The sequence below is a fragment of the Diadema antillarum genome, unplaced genomic scaffold, assembly GCF_040938485.1.
Source record: "Diadema antillarum isolate AM-2024a unplaced genomic scaffold, OU_Dant_1.0 seq00000081_RagTag, whole genome shotgun sequence".
In the NCBI taxonomy this organism is placed as follows: domain Eukaryota; kingdom Metazoa; phylum Echinodermata; class Echinoidea; order Diadematoida; family Diadematidae; genus Diadema; species Diadema antillarum.
The window spans coordinates 1241399-1256829 of NW_027271174.1; the positions used below are offsets into that span (position 1 = coordinate 1241399).

Genomic DNA, 15431 nt, shown 5'->3' on the forward strand with positions numbered 1-15431 from the left:
GGAGGGGGGACACATTTTGCCCCTCCCACAGATTTGTTTGCCACTCCTACACCCTTGGCCCGATTTCAACAAAATCTGGTGGCTTTTCCTAGATTTTCATTGCAAACATTTTTATACAAAACTTAGATATGACCGATATTGCTGGTTGCCATGGCAACCGTAAACTGACGACCATGTTAGTCAGATATTGCATGATTTTCTGTTCCAATTTCAGTTAACAATATACTAACGGAAAAAAATGGTGCTTTTTATGGCTGTGATTTGCTGTAGTACCAACGTGTGAAGTAATTACGGTTGTGAATAACCCTGAAATGCTCTTCTTATTATTTACTTTACTTTTTATATGACATAGGCATGAGACAATAGATATAATAGAAATAATCGAAAACACGGCATTGTTAAAAGACTACCTTTTTATTTTGTGTTATCTTCACACAAGCTATCCCTGCAATATCAATGGTTTATCATTTTATCAATCTGCAAACTTTGGAAATACGAAATGTGATACCAGTATATGTACCCATTCGATGCAATTTATGATAGTTTTCATATAATATCTTTTGTAATTAATAGCTGATATGAAAATTCGAGCGGGAAGTAAAGGCCCTGTCACACCTTTTCGGATATTCATACGGGCTTGTTGCGAGTAGGGATTTTCCAGCACGCAGGTGATTTTTCTTTTTTTTTCCGGCAGACAATGATATGTTGGCGAGTTTCGTAATTGCGTCTTTAGTTATAATGCTAGACGCGTACTATTTACCTGCTACTTGCGTGTATGACAGCATGACAGCATGACAGCGTGACGAGCAGACGTGTAACTGAGTGAGCTCCCGAAACTCAAGGTCAGGAGTATAACTTGATATTTTCATTTTTATAGAAGAGTTATGAATGGAGCGTCCATATAGCTTAAGACCTACTACAACGAAATCGTCAATGCAAAACCTGCAAAAACAGAAGAAAATGGCTTCAACTTATCATTCTACAAGATCACCTGCTGCAGGTGGCCGCAAACCCTCCACAGTTGGCCGAGAACCTACCATGCCTACCCCGGAGACCCCGGCCCAGCCGAGAGGTAACTACCCGTCGCAGCAAAATCGGAGCCATAGCCCAAGCCAAATTCCCGGCAACGAGGATCACGTGACCCAATTACCTGCGAGTGATGATCATGTGGTGCTGCAGTCCACCAATTGCAGCTCGCCAAGCCCTTCCACTGACGCCACATCTCCCGGCATGATTAGTCATGATAGTGTCATCACCGAAATGCGCCAACTATTTTCCCAACTTTCGACGGACATGAACTCGAGATTTGACTCCATTAATCTGGATTTGAACACGATGAAGTTGGAGCTCAAAGAAACAAGAAGAGCTGTGCAGGACATGGAAACAACTGTAAGTTTCAATTCTGACAAAATTATGCTGCTAGAAAAAGAAACCCTACCTAAAATCAGAGAGGAGACTGCTCGCAAAAATGACGAATTTGAAGACAAACTTCTACAACTGGAAATGCACCACAGAAAGCAAAACCTACTGATTTATGGAGTTGGAGAAGGCGCTAAGGAAGACATCTATGCTACTGTGTATGAGGTTCTGGCCTACTTTCTCCAAATTCCGCTCGGCGAAGCATCCAAAATACCGCTGGTAAATGCCCACCGTCTCCCATCTCCTCAGAGAGGCATCGGCAAAGAATCAGCACCCCGACCCATCATTATACGGTTTGTCTGCATGGCAGATCGTGATCGTCTGCTTGGTGCTTTCGAGCATCCCCACCGCCGTCGTCCTCAGCAACCACCACAAGCCGAACCCGCACACCAGGTAAATGAGCCCCCGCATCGCCCCCAGCAAACCCCAGAGAAAGGTTGCTACGATCGTGTCACTATCAGGTCGGATCTGCCACCACCGATGAAACGCGAACGCGGTCGCCTAGCAACGCTAGCCTACAAGATTCGCAAGGAAAAACAACTGTCCACCAGGATTCGCATTAATGGGACCAAACTCATTCTTCGGACCCGAAAACCGGCACGAAATGGTTCCCCCCTGTCAAGCTGGATCAATTGGGAAAATTAATTCCACAACAGAGGCCTATTGCTCATGATAGTTGTTAAGCGCCCGTGCAGCACCCCCATCCACCCCATTCAAAGGCCCACCAGTGATCGCTCTAGAGTAGAACCAAATCAGCTCCGCTCATCATTATACGATTATTTCAACTGCCTTGACCCTCCTGGTGTCTATGGAATGATGTTCACTGCTCCAGACACCGCAACATCCACCAGCCCTGCCTCCGAGGTTTCCAGCGCCAGCTCATACAACACTTCCGGGACCGCTTTGTCGTTGGTTATCGTGAGAAATGCCAGTATCCTATTCATCTCTCCAGGGAAGCGTCAAATAAATAAATCAGGTTCTCTCTTTTTTTCTGTTGTTGTTTTTTCCCTTTTCCCTTTTTACCGCCTGAAATCGACTACTCTGCACAACGATGAGTGAGAGCCCCGCATGCCCCACCGATCTCCATCGCCAGAAATCTAGCAACTATGTGCCTGAGAGCCTCGGCCATACGGAGCCGTTGTAACCTAACTGCTCAGTCCCTACCTCTTATCAACCAAGATTCTTCCATATCCAGTCTACGAGTAGTACCATGACATGCGGTAATTGGAAGGCAACCGATACCTCCATCCAAGCCATCAGAATGTAAGGAACAATCAACCCTCCTTCTCATTTTGTAATGTATACATGATTTATTTTACATACTTTTTACACGTATTTCCAATGACGATTGTTATTGCCTGTTGAACAACTGAATACATTCACTGATATGACTCAGATTTGTGGTAATCTAGATGTGTTTCGATTGATTGTTTGTTTGGGGTTTTTTCTCTTCTTTCAGAAACTCAATAACTCCCCACAAATTTCATTAGTGCATCTTGCTTCTCGTAACGGATGTTAGTAGTTTCTAGTTGTTCCATCACTCAATGGACCAGTGTCATATGTAATATCTTGTATAAATATATCTACATTGAATGGAACAATTTAATATTATAATCAGTGCATGCCCTTTAGCGGGCCCATAGAACCCGGCATAGTGCTGTCCATAAGAAGAAATTTCTAGAAGTTTTAACCAAAAGGAAAAGATATGCAACTGCTCTTTAAGGCCTCAAAAAGAAATAGTTTGAGTGCAGATCAGAAAACACAACACATCTATTGAGTGTTTCCGGCAGTTCTAACATTTGAGATTGATTACGCAACCCTGCTTTTGGATAACCCCTTACCAGTTTTGAGCGAATATTATCAGAGGTTTTTTTTTTTTTTTTTTTTTTTTAATCTTCTTCTTCTTTCTTTCATGTGACACTGCAGTTAATAATGGTTAGTTATTCCAGATTTGGCTATCCATGTAAACGATAGTGATTATTTATGTCATTAAAATGTTCAGTATCGTTTTGTGACCCAATTCATTGATATGATTTTGGTGTGATAAATACTCGGAGTAGAGCCTCAACTATAATTATTGAAACCTCATCCATGATTTGTTTTGTATAAGGTTCTGTAATTCCATACTAGAGTTTGCCGAGCCACAGTATAATTACCTGCAATATTTTATATTATTTAATGTAATGTTTGTTCTGAGTTATACTCATGCATGGGTTGCATGGGTACGTTTTCACCTTATAACGCACAAAACAAAAAAATACTGAAAAACCCCGATTGGTAGACATTATTCGGATTTATGCATTACTCCTCTCCTGAAGTTTTTTTTTTCTTTTCCTCTTCATTTCTTTTCGTGACAACTGACATAGGGCATTATCTGGGCCTTGCTTTATGTGTCACCAACTATATGCATGCTGAATTCCGTCTCTCATTTTGAATAATAGTGTGTGTCAAATGTGTTCTAAAAGGATTTTGAGGGGTGACTGGCCACAGGTTTGGCATGTTGTTTACGAGCAGCATGCCCTCTCATTTACACCTGCACGGATATGAACTGTTGTCCCAATTTTTTAGTATCTAAGAATCTGAGTCTCTAAGTCAAATCAATGATTTTGTTTTTGTTTTTTTCATTGTGAAAGACACTGTATTCCCTCACGCTAATACTTTGAAATTGTTGCTGAGCAGGTGTAGTGTACTGCATGATTCCCGGCAGTCTTATTATGTTGGTTGCTGTAACATTCTTTTACAATGAATGGGTCAAATGAATTATACTCAGTACATGCCACTTTAGTGGGCCCATAGAACCATAGAACCAAATGCTGAGTAGTGCAGTCGACAAGAAGAAATATCTAGAAGTTCTAATGAAAAGCAAAATACATGCAACTGTTATTTAAGGCCTCAACAAGACATCTATCAAAACACATCTATCGAGTGTTTCCGATAGTTCAAACATTTGAGAATGATTATGCAACCCTGCTTTTGGTAATTTTTTTACTGGTTTTGTTTTACCAGAGGGCGTTTTTCTTCTTTTTTTCTTCTTTCTTTCACGCTACACTCAAGCCAATAATCGCTGGTTATCCCATATTTGACTATCCCTGCAAACGATAGTGATCATTCATGTCACTGAAACGTTCAGTATCGTTTTATGACCCAATCTATTAATATGATTTTGGTGTGATAAGTATTTGGAGTTGCGTTTCAAGTAGTTTATTGGAACCCCATCTATGATTCGCTTTGTATAAGGCTCTGTAATTCCATAATAGATTTTGGCGAGCCTCAGTATAATTACCCACAATATTTTATCTTTGCTAATGTAATGCCTGTCCTGCGATATAGTCGTTCATGGGCTGGATGGGTACGTTTTATCTGGGCCTTGCCCGATTTGACATCAACTATATGCATGCTGAATTCCGTCTCTCAATCTGAATAATAGTCTGTGTCAAATGCGTCTATAAAAGATTTTGAGGGGTGACTGGCCACAGGTTTGGCATGTTGTTTACGAGCAGCATGCCCTCTCATTTACACCTGCACGGATATGAACTGTTGTCCCAATTTTTTAGTATCTAAGAATCTGAGTCTCTAAGTCAAATCAATGATTTTGTTTTTGTTTTTTGTTTTTCATTGTGAAAGACACTGTATTCCCTCACGCTAATACTTTGAAATTGTTGCTGAGCAGGTGTAGTGTACTGCATGGTTCCCGGCAGTCTTATTATGTTGGTTGCTGTAACATTCTTTTACAATGAATGGGTCTAATGAATTGTACTCAGTACATGCCACTTTAGTGGGCCCATAGAACCATAGAACCAAATACTGAGTAGTACAGTCCACAAGAAGAAAAATCTAGAAGTTTTAACGAAAAGCAAAATACATGCAACTGTTATTTAAGGCCTCAACAAGACATCTATCAAAACACATCTATCGAGTGTTTCCGATAGTTCAAACATTTGAGAATGATTATGCAACCCTGCTTTTGGTAAATTTTTTAATGGTTTTGTATTACCAGAGGGCTTTTTTCTTCTTTCTTTCACGCTACACTCAAGCCAATAATCGCTGGTTATCCCATATTTGACTATCCCTGCAAACGATAGTGATCATTCATGTCACTAAAACGTTCAGTATCGTTTTATGACCCAATCTATTAATATGATTTTGGTGTGATAAGTATTTGGAGTTGCGTTTCAAGTAGTTTATTGGAACCCCATCTATGATTCGCTTTGTATAAGGCTCTGTAATTCCATAATAGATTTTGGCGAGCCTCAGTATAATTACCCACAATATTTTATCTTTGCTAATGTAATGCCTGTCCTGCGATACAGTCGTTCATGGGCTGGATGGGTACGTTTTATCTGGGCCTTGCCCGATTTGACATCAACTATATGCATGCTGAATTCCGTCTCTCAATCTGAATAATAGTCTGTGTCAAATGCGTCTATAAAAGATTTTGAGGGGTGACTGGCCACAGGTTTGGCATGTTGTTTACGAGCAGCATGCCCTCTCATTTACACCTGCACGGATATGAACTGTTGTCCCAATTTTTTAGTATCTAAGAATCTGAGTCTCTAAGTCAAATCAATGATTTTGTTTTTGTTTTTTGTTTTTCATTGTGAAAGACACTGTATTCCCTCACGCTAATACTTTGAAATTGTTGCTGAGCAGGTGTAGTGTACTGCATGGTTCCCGGCAGTCTTATTATGTTGGTTGCTGTAACATTCTTTTACAATGAATGGGTCTAATGAATTGTACTCAGTACATGCCACTTTAGTGGGCCCATAGAACCATAGAACCAAATACTGAGTAGTACAGTCCACAAGAAGAAAAATCTAGAAGTTTTAACGAAAAGCAAAATACATGCAACTGTTATTTAAGGCCTCAACAAGACATCTATCAAAACACATCTATCGAGTGTTTCCGATAGTTCAAACATTTGAGAATGATTATGCAACCCTGCTTTTGGTAAATTTTTTAATGGTTTTGTATTACCAGAGGGCTTTTTTCTTCTTTCTTTCACGCTACACTCAAGCCAATAATCGCTGGTTATCCCATATTTGACTATCCCTGCAAACGATAGTGATCATTCATGTCACTAAAACGTTCAGTATCGTTTTGTGACCCAATCTATTAATATGATTTTGGTGTGATAAGTATTTGGAGTTGCGTTTCAAGTAGTTTATTGGAACCCCATCTATGATTCGCTTTGTATAAGGCTCTGTAATTCCATAATAGATTTTGGCGAGCCTCAGTATAATTACCCACAATGTTTTATCTTTGTTAATGTAATGCCTGTCCTGCGATACAGTCGTTCATGGGCTGGATGGGTACGTTTTACCTGGGCCTTGCCCGATATGACATCAACTATATGCATGCTGAATCCGGTCTCTCAATCTGAATAATAATCTGTGTCAAATGCGTCTATAAAAGATTTTGAGGGGTGACTGGCCACAGGTTTGGCATGTTGTTTACGAGCAGCATGCCCTCTCATTTGCACCTGCACTGATATGAACAGTTGTCTCAATTTTTTAGTATCTAAGAATCTGAATCCGCAAGTTAAATTGCTGTTTTGTTTTGTGTGTGTGTGTGTTTTTTTTTTATTATTTTGAAAGTCTCTGTATCCCCTCACGCTTATACTTTGAAATACTTTACTTAGCAGGTGTGATATACTGCATGGTTCCCGGCAGTCTGATAACGCTGGTTGCTGTAATATTCTTTTCATGTACAATTCAATTCAATGAAATGAGTTGACACCTCAGGGCCTCATTTCAATGCGTAGCCTGTATGGTTCATCCAGGTCATGACTAACGTTATACCCATTCCTTCTCAAGCCACAGCTGCCTTGTTTTCATCTTCACTTTCATTTTTCAATTTATTTAACAAACAAAAAAATATCCCTTTTCAGCTCCCCCCCCCCCCCTTACGTGGTTTTCTGTGATGGTGTGTTCGCCTCGTGCTGGGGGTTGCTGATGGGTATAAGAGGAGTAGTGGCAATGCTACTGTGGCGGCTGTGCTCCTATACTGTATGGAGTCCATGGGGCATACAATGATCTTTGTATTTCAACTGAATTTTAGCTAAAACATAGCACAATGTACTAGTATTCTGTGCACTCGACCCGTTGTGCGCTCTGTACGATAGGTGCACCTCCCTGGTGGGTGCGCTTCCCGCTATGGTGTCGTTTTTTGTTTTTGTTGCTTGTTTTCCCCCCTTTCGCGACTTTGGCGAGTGGGACGTCCCAATCCTGTGGACGCTGCTTATGATGATCAATGATTGAGCAAAAAAGTCAATACCATTTTTTTGTTTCACTGATCTCATCTCGCTCTCATTCTCTCTGCAAACTTGAAATGAATACAAAAAATAAACACTTATGTATCAATGGAATAATCTTCTATTACGTTATGCAGATAATTTGTTTCATTCTCTTTAATTTAACTTTAATTGATGTGTTGTAATGGTAGGGATGGGGTTGAAGAAAGCTTACTATGAGGTGATATCCGGGAAAGCTGATAGTATCAATCAGTTATACGCTTATTGTCTAAACTCTCTTATGAGATGTTCTGTATTTGTTTTTTTTTTGTTTTTCCTTGTTCTTCTCTGATTTCTTTTCCATTTTTCTCCTTCATGACATTCCCAGTGAACAAATATTCAGAATTGATTTCTACATCGTAGTTTGTCTATCATGACTTGTGAAGATATGACACTTATTGTTTTATTATGGCCAATAGGCACTTACTGTTAATATCAGAAACTACAGTGTAGGTGCATACAGTAAACATCAAAGTTCTATTCATGTCTCCCTTCGTCTCTCTCCTTCTCTCCTGATCCCCAAATAACCTATAAAAATTCATATTGATAGTTTGAATTATGCACGTGAATATATCTCGTATGAAAATGATATTTTTTGAATATCAAGGGAGCCCCCTCACTCAAATGCAGTCTGTTGTTAAATCCATGCTGATATTATTGCTTATGCCTCGTTTTGTATTGGCAGAGCAGACACAGGCCACGGACGTGTGTGCCCAATTTGATATCATCGGCTATGTCTTGTCTGCGTCCTTGTTGTTTCTCGTGTCTTGTTTGTGTCTCATGTCTATGCTTCATGTGTGTGTTTCTTGTATGTGTTTCATGTTTGTGTATATGCGTTTCTCTTTCTCTTCTTCCAGGTCTGTACATTCCTACATAACTACAATCTCCAGGTCTAGGTCTAAGTGGAACTTTTGTCGATTTCGGTGTGATTTTCTTTATACTTATGGCTAATCCAACATTTGTTTTCAACTCTGTGAACGATGATGAATTTTATGATACAGTTGGGCGCTCTTTTACGTCCGCGCAGGAAAACAAAACTTCCACCTTATATGAAGCATACATATCGAACAAACTTAATGCTTCAGCACAAGAATTTGAATATAATTTTGATCCTGAAGATCCTGTGCAAAGTTCATCATGTGTTTATCTGACTGTAAATCAGTATGAACAATATGTTATGAATAGTGATGATGACAATCTTTTGTTAGCTCATTTGAATATACGAAGCATAAGTAGAAATTTTGATAAGTTGCGATTATTTTTAGAAAACTCTGGTAATATCTGTTCTGTTATAGGTCTGACCGAAACATGGTTGACTCCCAATATAAGTCATTTATTTTCTATATCCGGCTTTGATTTCGTGTACAGAAATAGAAAAGAAAGAATGGGTGGTGGCGTGGGTTTATACATCCCCAACAAATTTTAATATTCTATCCACGAAGAATTGAATGTCATGACTGATGTAGTTGAATCTCTTTTTGTTGAAATGGTAAACCCGAATGGGAAAAACATACTGATTGGAGTTGTTTATAGACCCCCTGGATCGAATCCGAATGATTTTTTGTTGTATGTACAAAATCTAATGCAGAACTCTATCTTTATAAATAAACATGTATATTTAATGGGTGATTTCAATATTGATCTTATGAAATGTAACTCCCAACATATTTCGCAAGAATTTGTAGAAACCTTAATGTCTGTTTCTTTATTACCGTTAATTTCTAAGCCGACCCGTGTTACTGACCGATCTGCCACTTTGATTGATAATATTTTTTGTAATATTCTCCCAATTCCCGAGTCTGGTATTGTTTTATCTGACATCTCTGATCATTATCCAATCTTTACACAAGTGCCAATTAAGTTATCTCCTAGGCAAAATAATTATCAGAGACGTCGTAAGATTACGGCCAATAATCTTATTAATTTGCAAAATAGTTTAAAAGATATTGATTGGTTTTTTCTATACAACAATACCGATCTTGATTTGTGTTATGATTATTTTATGAAAACTATCGCTTCTAAAATTGATGAACATATTCCGTTTTGCACAAGGAAAAGTTCTTATAAAAGAACTCCAAGACTCCCGTGGATAACCCATCACTTTTAAGATCGATTAATAGAAAAAATAATTTGTTTTATAAATACAGGAGCAACCCTACGGATAAAAACAGACAAAAATATGTGACTTACAAAAACACGCTTACTAATTTATAGCGTTTACAAAAGAGAAAATTTTATGTCAACCAGATAATGAAATATAAAAATGATATTAAGAATACTTGGAAAACAAAAAAAGATGTTATGAATACATCTAATGATGCATCTAGTATTTCAGAAGTACGATGGGGTAATACCTCAAGCAATGTACCTGCTGGTATGGCCGAAATTTTTAATGATTTTTTTTGCATTGATTGGGAAAAATTTATCACAAAGTATCCCTTCATCTAATAAAGTGTTTTCTGATTTTTTAGATATACCTAATCCTAAAACTATATTTTTGGACCCTACGTATAATGAAGAAGTTATTGATATTATTAATAATTTGAAAGAAGGGAAAAGCCCAGGTTGTGATGGAATCGATAATTATTTGTTGAAAAATATAATTCTTCAAATAATAGATCTTTAGTACATATTATTAATCTATCACTTAGTACTGGGCTTGTACCAAGTCAAATGAAGACTGCCAAAGTTATACCTATATATAAGAAAGGGGAGAAAAATGATGTCAATAATTACAGACCAATATCGTTATTAACTTCAATTTCTAAAATTTTGGAAAGAATAGTATATATCCGAACTGTAAAATTTTTCAATATGAGTAATATATTTACGAATTTTCAATTTGGATTCAGAGAAAATCACAACACCACCCACGCTTTACTTACCTTTGTGGAAAAGATTACACATGCACTTGATACATTTTCGCATACAATAGGCATCTTCCTGGACTTCTCAAAGGCTTTTGATACGATTAATCACGGTATACTTCTTTCTAAGTTATCCCATTATGGTATTCGCGGAAAAGCCTTGCAATGGTTTACGAGTTATTTATCTGACAGATTTCAATATGTACATGTGAACAGTTTTGATTCTTCTATGAAGAAAATAGAATGTGGTGTTCCGCAAGGAAGTTTGTTAGGCCCACTGTTATTTATAGTTTACATTAATGATTTTTATAGATCTTCAGATAAACTCTCTTTCATATTATTCGCGGATGATTGCAATCTTTTTTATTCCCACCCTGACCCTAATACTTTGATTAGTACAGTGAATGATGAATTGAAGAATGTCTCACAATGGATATATGCAAATAAATTGTCACTGAATATTGAAAAGACAAAGTATATGTTTTTCAGTAATTCTTTAGATAGATTACCAGGTAATGTTATATTTGACACTACTCCCTAGAAGAGGTTTCGTCTATTAAATTCTTAGGTGTTTGTGTTGATAATAAGTTATCATGGAAGTGTCACATAAACAATATTTGTAAAGTAATTGCACGTAACATAGGCATAATGAATAGATTGAAATATTATCTTCCTTCTTCGGCTTTGATTACGCTTTATTCAAGTTTGGTATTGCCGTACTTGAATTACGGAATTCTTGCTTGGGGGAATACATATTCGACATTGTTAGATAAACTTTTTCTTCTGCAAAAGATGGCGCTCAGAATCGTTCTTAACCTTCATATCCGAGCACATACTGACAAGCTTTTCCTTGAGCACAAAATTCTGAAAATAAAAGAGTTGTATTTGTTTCAACTTGGTCAATTTATGTTTAATTACAACTGCAATCATCTACCCAAAATATTTTATTCTTTATTTCACCGTAACAGCCACGTACATAATTATCCCACTAGACAATCTAAAGAATTTCATCTTCCCTTAGTTAGAACTGTACACACTCAAAATACATTTGTTTATACCGGACCCAGATTTTGGAATAGCTTAGATAATGATCTAAAAGAATCTGTGAAGTTAATTACATTTAAGTATAAACTCAAAAAATATTTGTTTTCTAAATATACCATTTAATTCTGTTCAATGAAAAAACCCGTCACGTTTCATTTTTCCTTGAGATTTTGTAGTGTGTCCACAGACCTTTTCCATCCCTCTCCTTTTCCTTCTCTGTTCTTCCCTGCTCCTTTTTCCTCGTTCTTCGTTGTCCAGTATCTGTCTGAGTGCATTTCCTCAAATTCTGTTATTTCTGTGTATTGTGTTATTGTTGTTGTTGTCGTCGTTATGTTTTTTGTGGCCGATTGCATATCTTCCTTTCCGTTCAATTTTCCTGGCACACCTGGCCCCATAGTGTCTGTGCCACAAATGTGATATGTTATATAGTTTATACGTTTGCATCCTAAAATCCTAGTAAGTATTGTTTATAGTATCAACATCATTATATCAATGAGTAAAATGTACAATAGTATATAGAAGAATTTAAAATGAATATGTCTTATTGGTATAACAAATTGGTGCTGTTGTTGTTTTGTTCCAGTGTTCCACGTTTTACAAGCGTGGCTTTTTTTAGTGGAACACTGTTTTCCATCATTGTGATTATTTACTATTTTTGTTGCCATGACAAAGTGCATTGTTTCTTTTTTACGACATCATTCGTGTATAATTTATATTGTATTGAAAAAAAATCCTTTATCGGACGAGTGTAAGAGAAATGAAAAAAAAAATTGTATCACTTTGGATTATGTCAACTTTTTCTTTTCTTTTCTTTGTGATGATGGAAATAAATAAACTATTGAATTGAATTGAATTGAATTGTATTCCGGACTTTCCAACAGTTGGTCCGCACTTGACCGTACTGCCCTGCTTTGGCAAAAAGCAATCAAATGATATTTTTACGGATATGACTTTTTATTGATTTGGCATATTTGAGCCATGCTCCATTTAACTGAAAAATCCAAAAGTTACAATTTTGGCCCATTTCTGAGATAGTCGGGTGGCAAAAGGAAGCAAGTGCACAAAATTGCATGAAAATGGCAAAAGGAACCAGGTTACAACCTCATATGATATGATTGTCAATTGCTTCCTTTTGCCAAATTATTTATATTTGCATACAATCTAAAATACTTCGGCAGAAGGAAGCAAGTGATATTCTTATGATAATTATGATTGTCACTTGCCTCGTTTTGCCATTTTTTAATATTTGCTACAAATTTATAATACTTTGGCAAAAGGAACCAAGTAACATACTCATGATATGATTGTCACATGCTTCCTTTTGCCAGCACCTCGCAGGCAACTCCGACGCAGGTACTTCGCAGCTGTAACGCATTTACTTCGTAGTCGCCGTATGCGGCCAAGATAATGACATTCTGTGGGACTTCTGTCATTCCTTCATAAGGATTCCTTCACAGAGTTGTCAGCCCTCACTCGCCACCCATGCGCCTATTAGCACGCAGGTCACACTGAAATGATGAGATTAAAACCGGAAAGCAAGAACATAAGTGTACGTAAAAATTCTTTTGTAACGCTCTTGTAAATATGTGCATGAATCAAGTTGAGCGCCGAACGTCGATGTGTAGGAATATAGGTCTATAGTTTCTCAAACAAATTTTCAGAAAGATAAGGGACAGTTTGACGTATAACCACAGGGGATATGTACGTACGCTGTGTCACATACTCCAGTACATCTGCATGCCCGTAGCAACAACACCTTGCACGCAGTGATTGCAGTGGATTGACGAGGGAAACATCAAACAGTAAGTCTACTTTATTTCGTGATATAGTAACTGCATTTTTGCGACTGTTTTATAAAACATCATATCCTATAAACATTATGATGACTTCTGCTAGTATTGTTGTTGTCAACCCCCCCCCCCCCCCATTGTTTCTGATGGACTTTACAGTTTCAAAACGTGAATCTTGATCTTGTCACTACTCGGATATGTACAGTAGTCAAACTTTGGCAGGCCGAGATAATTTCATAGGCAGACAGGAAATAACCCATTTAGTGCGGAGAGGGTTCACGCTGACACCCCGCTGGGGTTGGTCCTTATTAACTTTTAAAGCGAGGATCATCCCCAGCTTTAATCATCTATATATATCACCCACATCCTAATTCTCACGAGAACATGAAACGCACTTTGGAAATAATGAAAAACAACAAACATATAAAATGCTTAAAATGTAGAAAACAGAAATAAATTAGACGCATGCATTAGAAAGCTTTGCTGCGCTCCTGAATTGGAATTGATATTACACGTATTATAAACCACTAACAAATGTTTTAGAGCACAGGCTTGTATGACTGTGTTTTCAAGTCAAATTTTCGCTCACGCATTCGGTTTTTCGGAAATGTCCATGGGAAATGACACAAAACTGCACATCCACTCTCAATCTCTTTTTTCGTAAGGCGAAATGAAAAGCTTTCGAGAAGAAAAAGGTGATATTTTATCAGGCTAGATTCTATGAGCGTGATTAATTTGTCGCTTATCTTACATTTTCCCTACAATCGCTAAAAAGCTAGCTTTTGAGCATTTTACAACAACGTCGTCACGTCTAACATCAAAATCCCCAAACAAAGGTGGTTCCAACGTTTCCACGCGTTTAGTGCAGTACAGAGAGCTACATGCATTTACCGTGACTTGTCAACCTTTGTGTGTGTGTGTGTGTGTGTTTGTACACATATACATACACACACACACACACACACACAAGGTTGACAAGTCGCGGTAAATGCATGTAGCCCTTTGTACTGCACTAAACGCATAGGAACGTTCGAACCACCTTTGTCTGGGGATAGCGGGAGATGTTCGACGTCATTAATGCTCAAAAGCAAGCTCTTTAGCGTTTATCGGAAAGAGGCAAGACAAGCGACAGAATGTCTAAAGATTTTTTTATCGTTTATTTGAAACGTTTTATATACGTCGAAAACATTTCTAAAAGAAGACGTTCTGAAAACTTCCACTTGGTAGCAAGGAGTGCCGTACTATCTAAGTATGAATTTGTCATGCTTAGATAGTACGCCATAGAACCTACGCATACATTTGAACAATTTGGATAGAGATTCCATCCGTCTCTAACACCTCCCTGCGCATGGAGCTGTCGATGCTTGTCCTACGGCATGATGTGATTATATGAAATCATACGTCTTTTTTTTGTCGCTTGCTTTTGAGCATTTTACAATGACGTCAAACATCTCCAGCTATCCCCAGACAAAGGTGGTTCGAACGTTCCCACGCGTTTACTGCAGTACAAAGAGCTACGTGCATTTACTGCGACTTGTCAACCGTGTGTGTGTGTGTGTGTGTGTGTGTGTGTGTGTGTGTGTGTGTGGAATATGATAGAGCGTGAGAAGATAATCACAACCAGAATTTGTTTTAAGCACTGTTCATTTCTTTTCATTTTGATCATTCCAAATACATTTCCTCCGTGTGATGTCCTGCCCAACCCTATTTGCAAAGTTCAACTGGCTCAAAGTCTCATCTCGTTTATTTGCTCGAGCGTATGTTTGTATTAAAGGAGACCTCTGGATGATTTTCAGATTTTTACAGTTGGACAACTATAAATTAGTTATACTGAGGACAGTGTGTCAGAATTTGTGATAATTGGAATGAAGAAAAAGAATATTTTCAAAATGTAGAACAAATTGCACTGAACAAGGATGATGATATGGCAGAGTCACCATAAGAATGTATGAGTTGGGGCTCAAGGAAGCAGAACAAAAGAAGAAGGCATTCATAGATTATACACAGGTGAACTCGCAAGCA

The 15431-nt window shown here is 37.8% G+C and overlaps 1 protein-coding gene across 2 annotated transcripts in view; it reads left to right on the top strand.

The window, feature by feature from the left end:
* Positions 1-13347: 13347 nt before the first annotated feature.
* The window catches only part of LOC139726198 (uncharacterized), an 82726-nt gene continuing 80642 nt past the window's right edge, over positions 13348-15431 (top strand). For both annotated transcript variants that reach the window (XM_071637268.1, XM_071637266.1), the window contains exon 1: positions 13348-13421. The gene's annotated coding sequence lies outside the window, so the exon portion shown is untranslated. The remainder of the gene's footprint in view (positions 13422-15431) is intronic.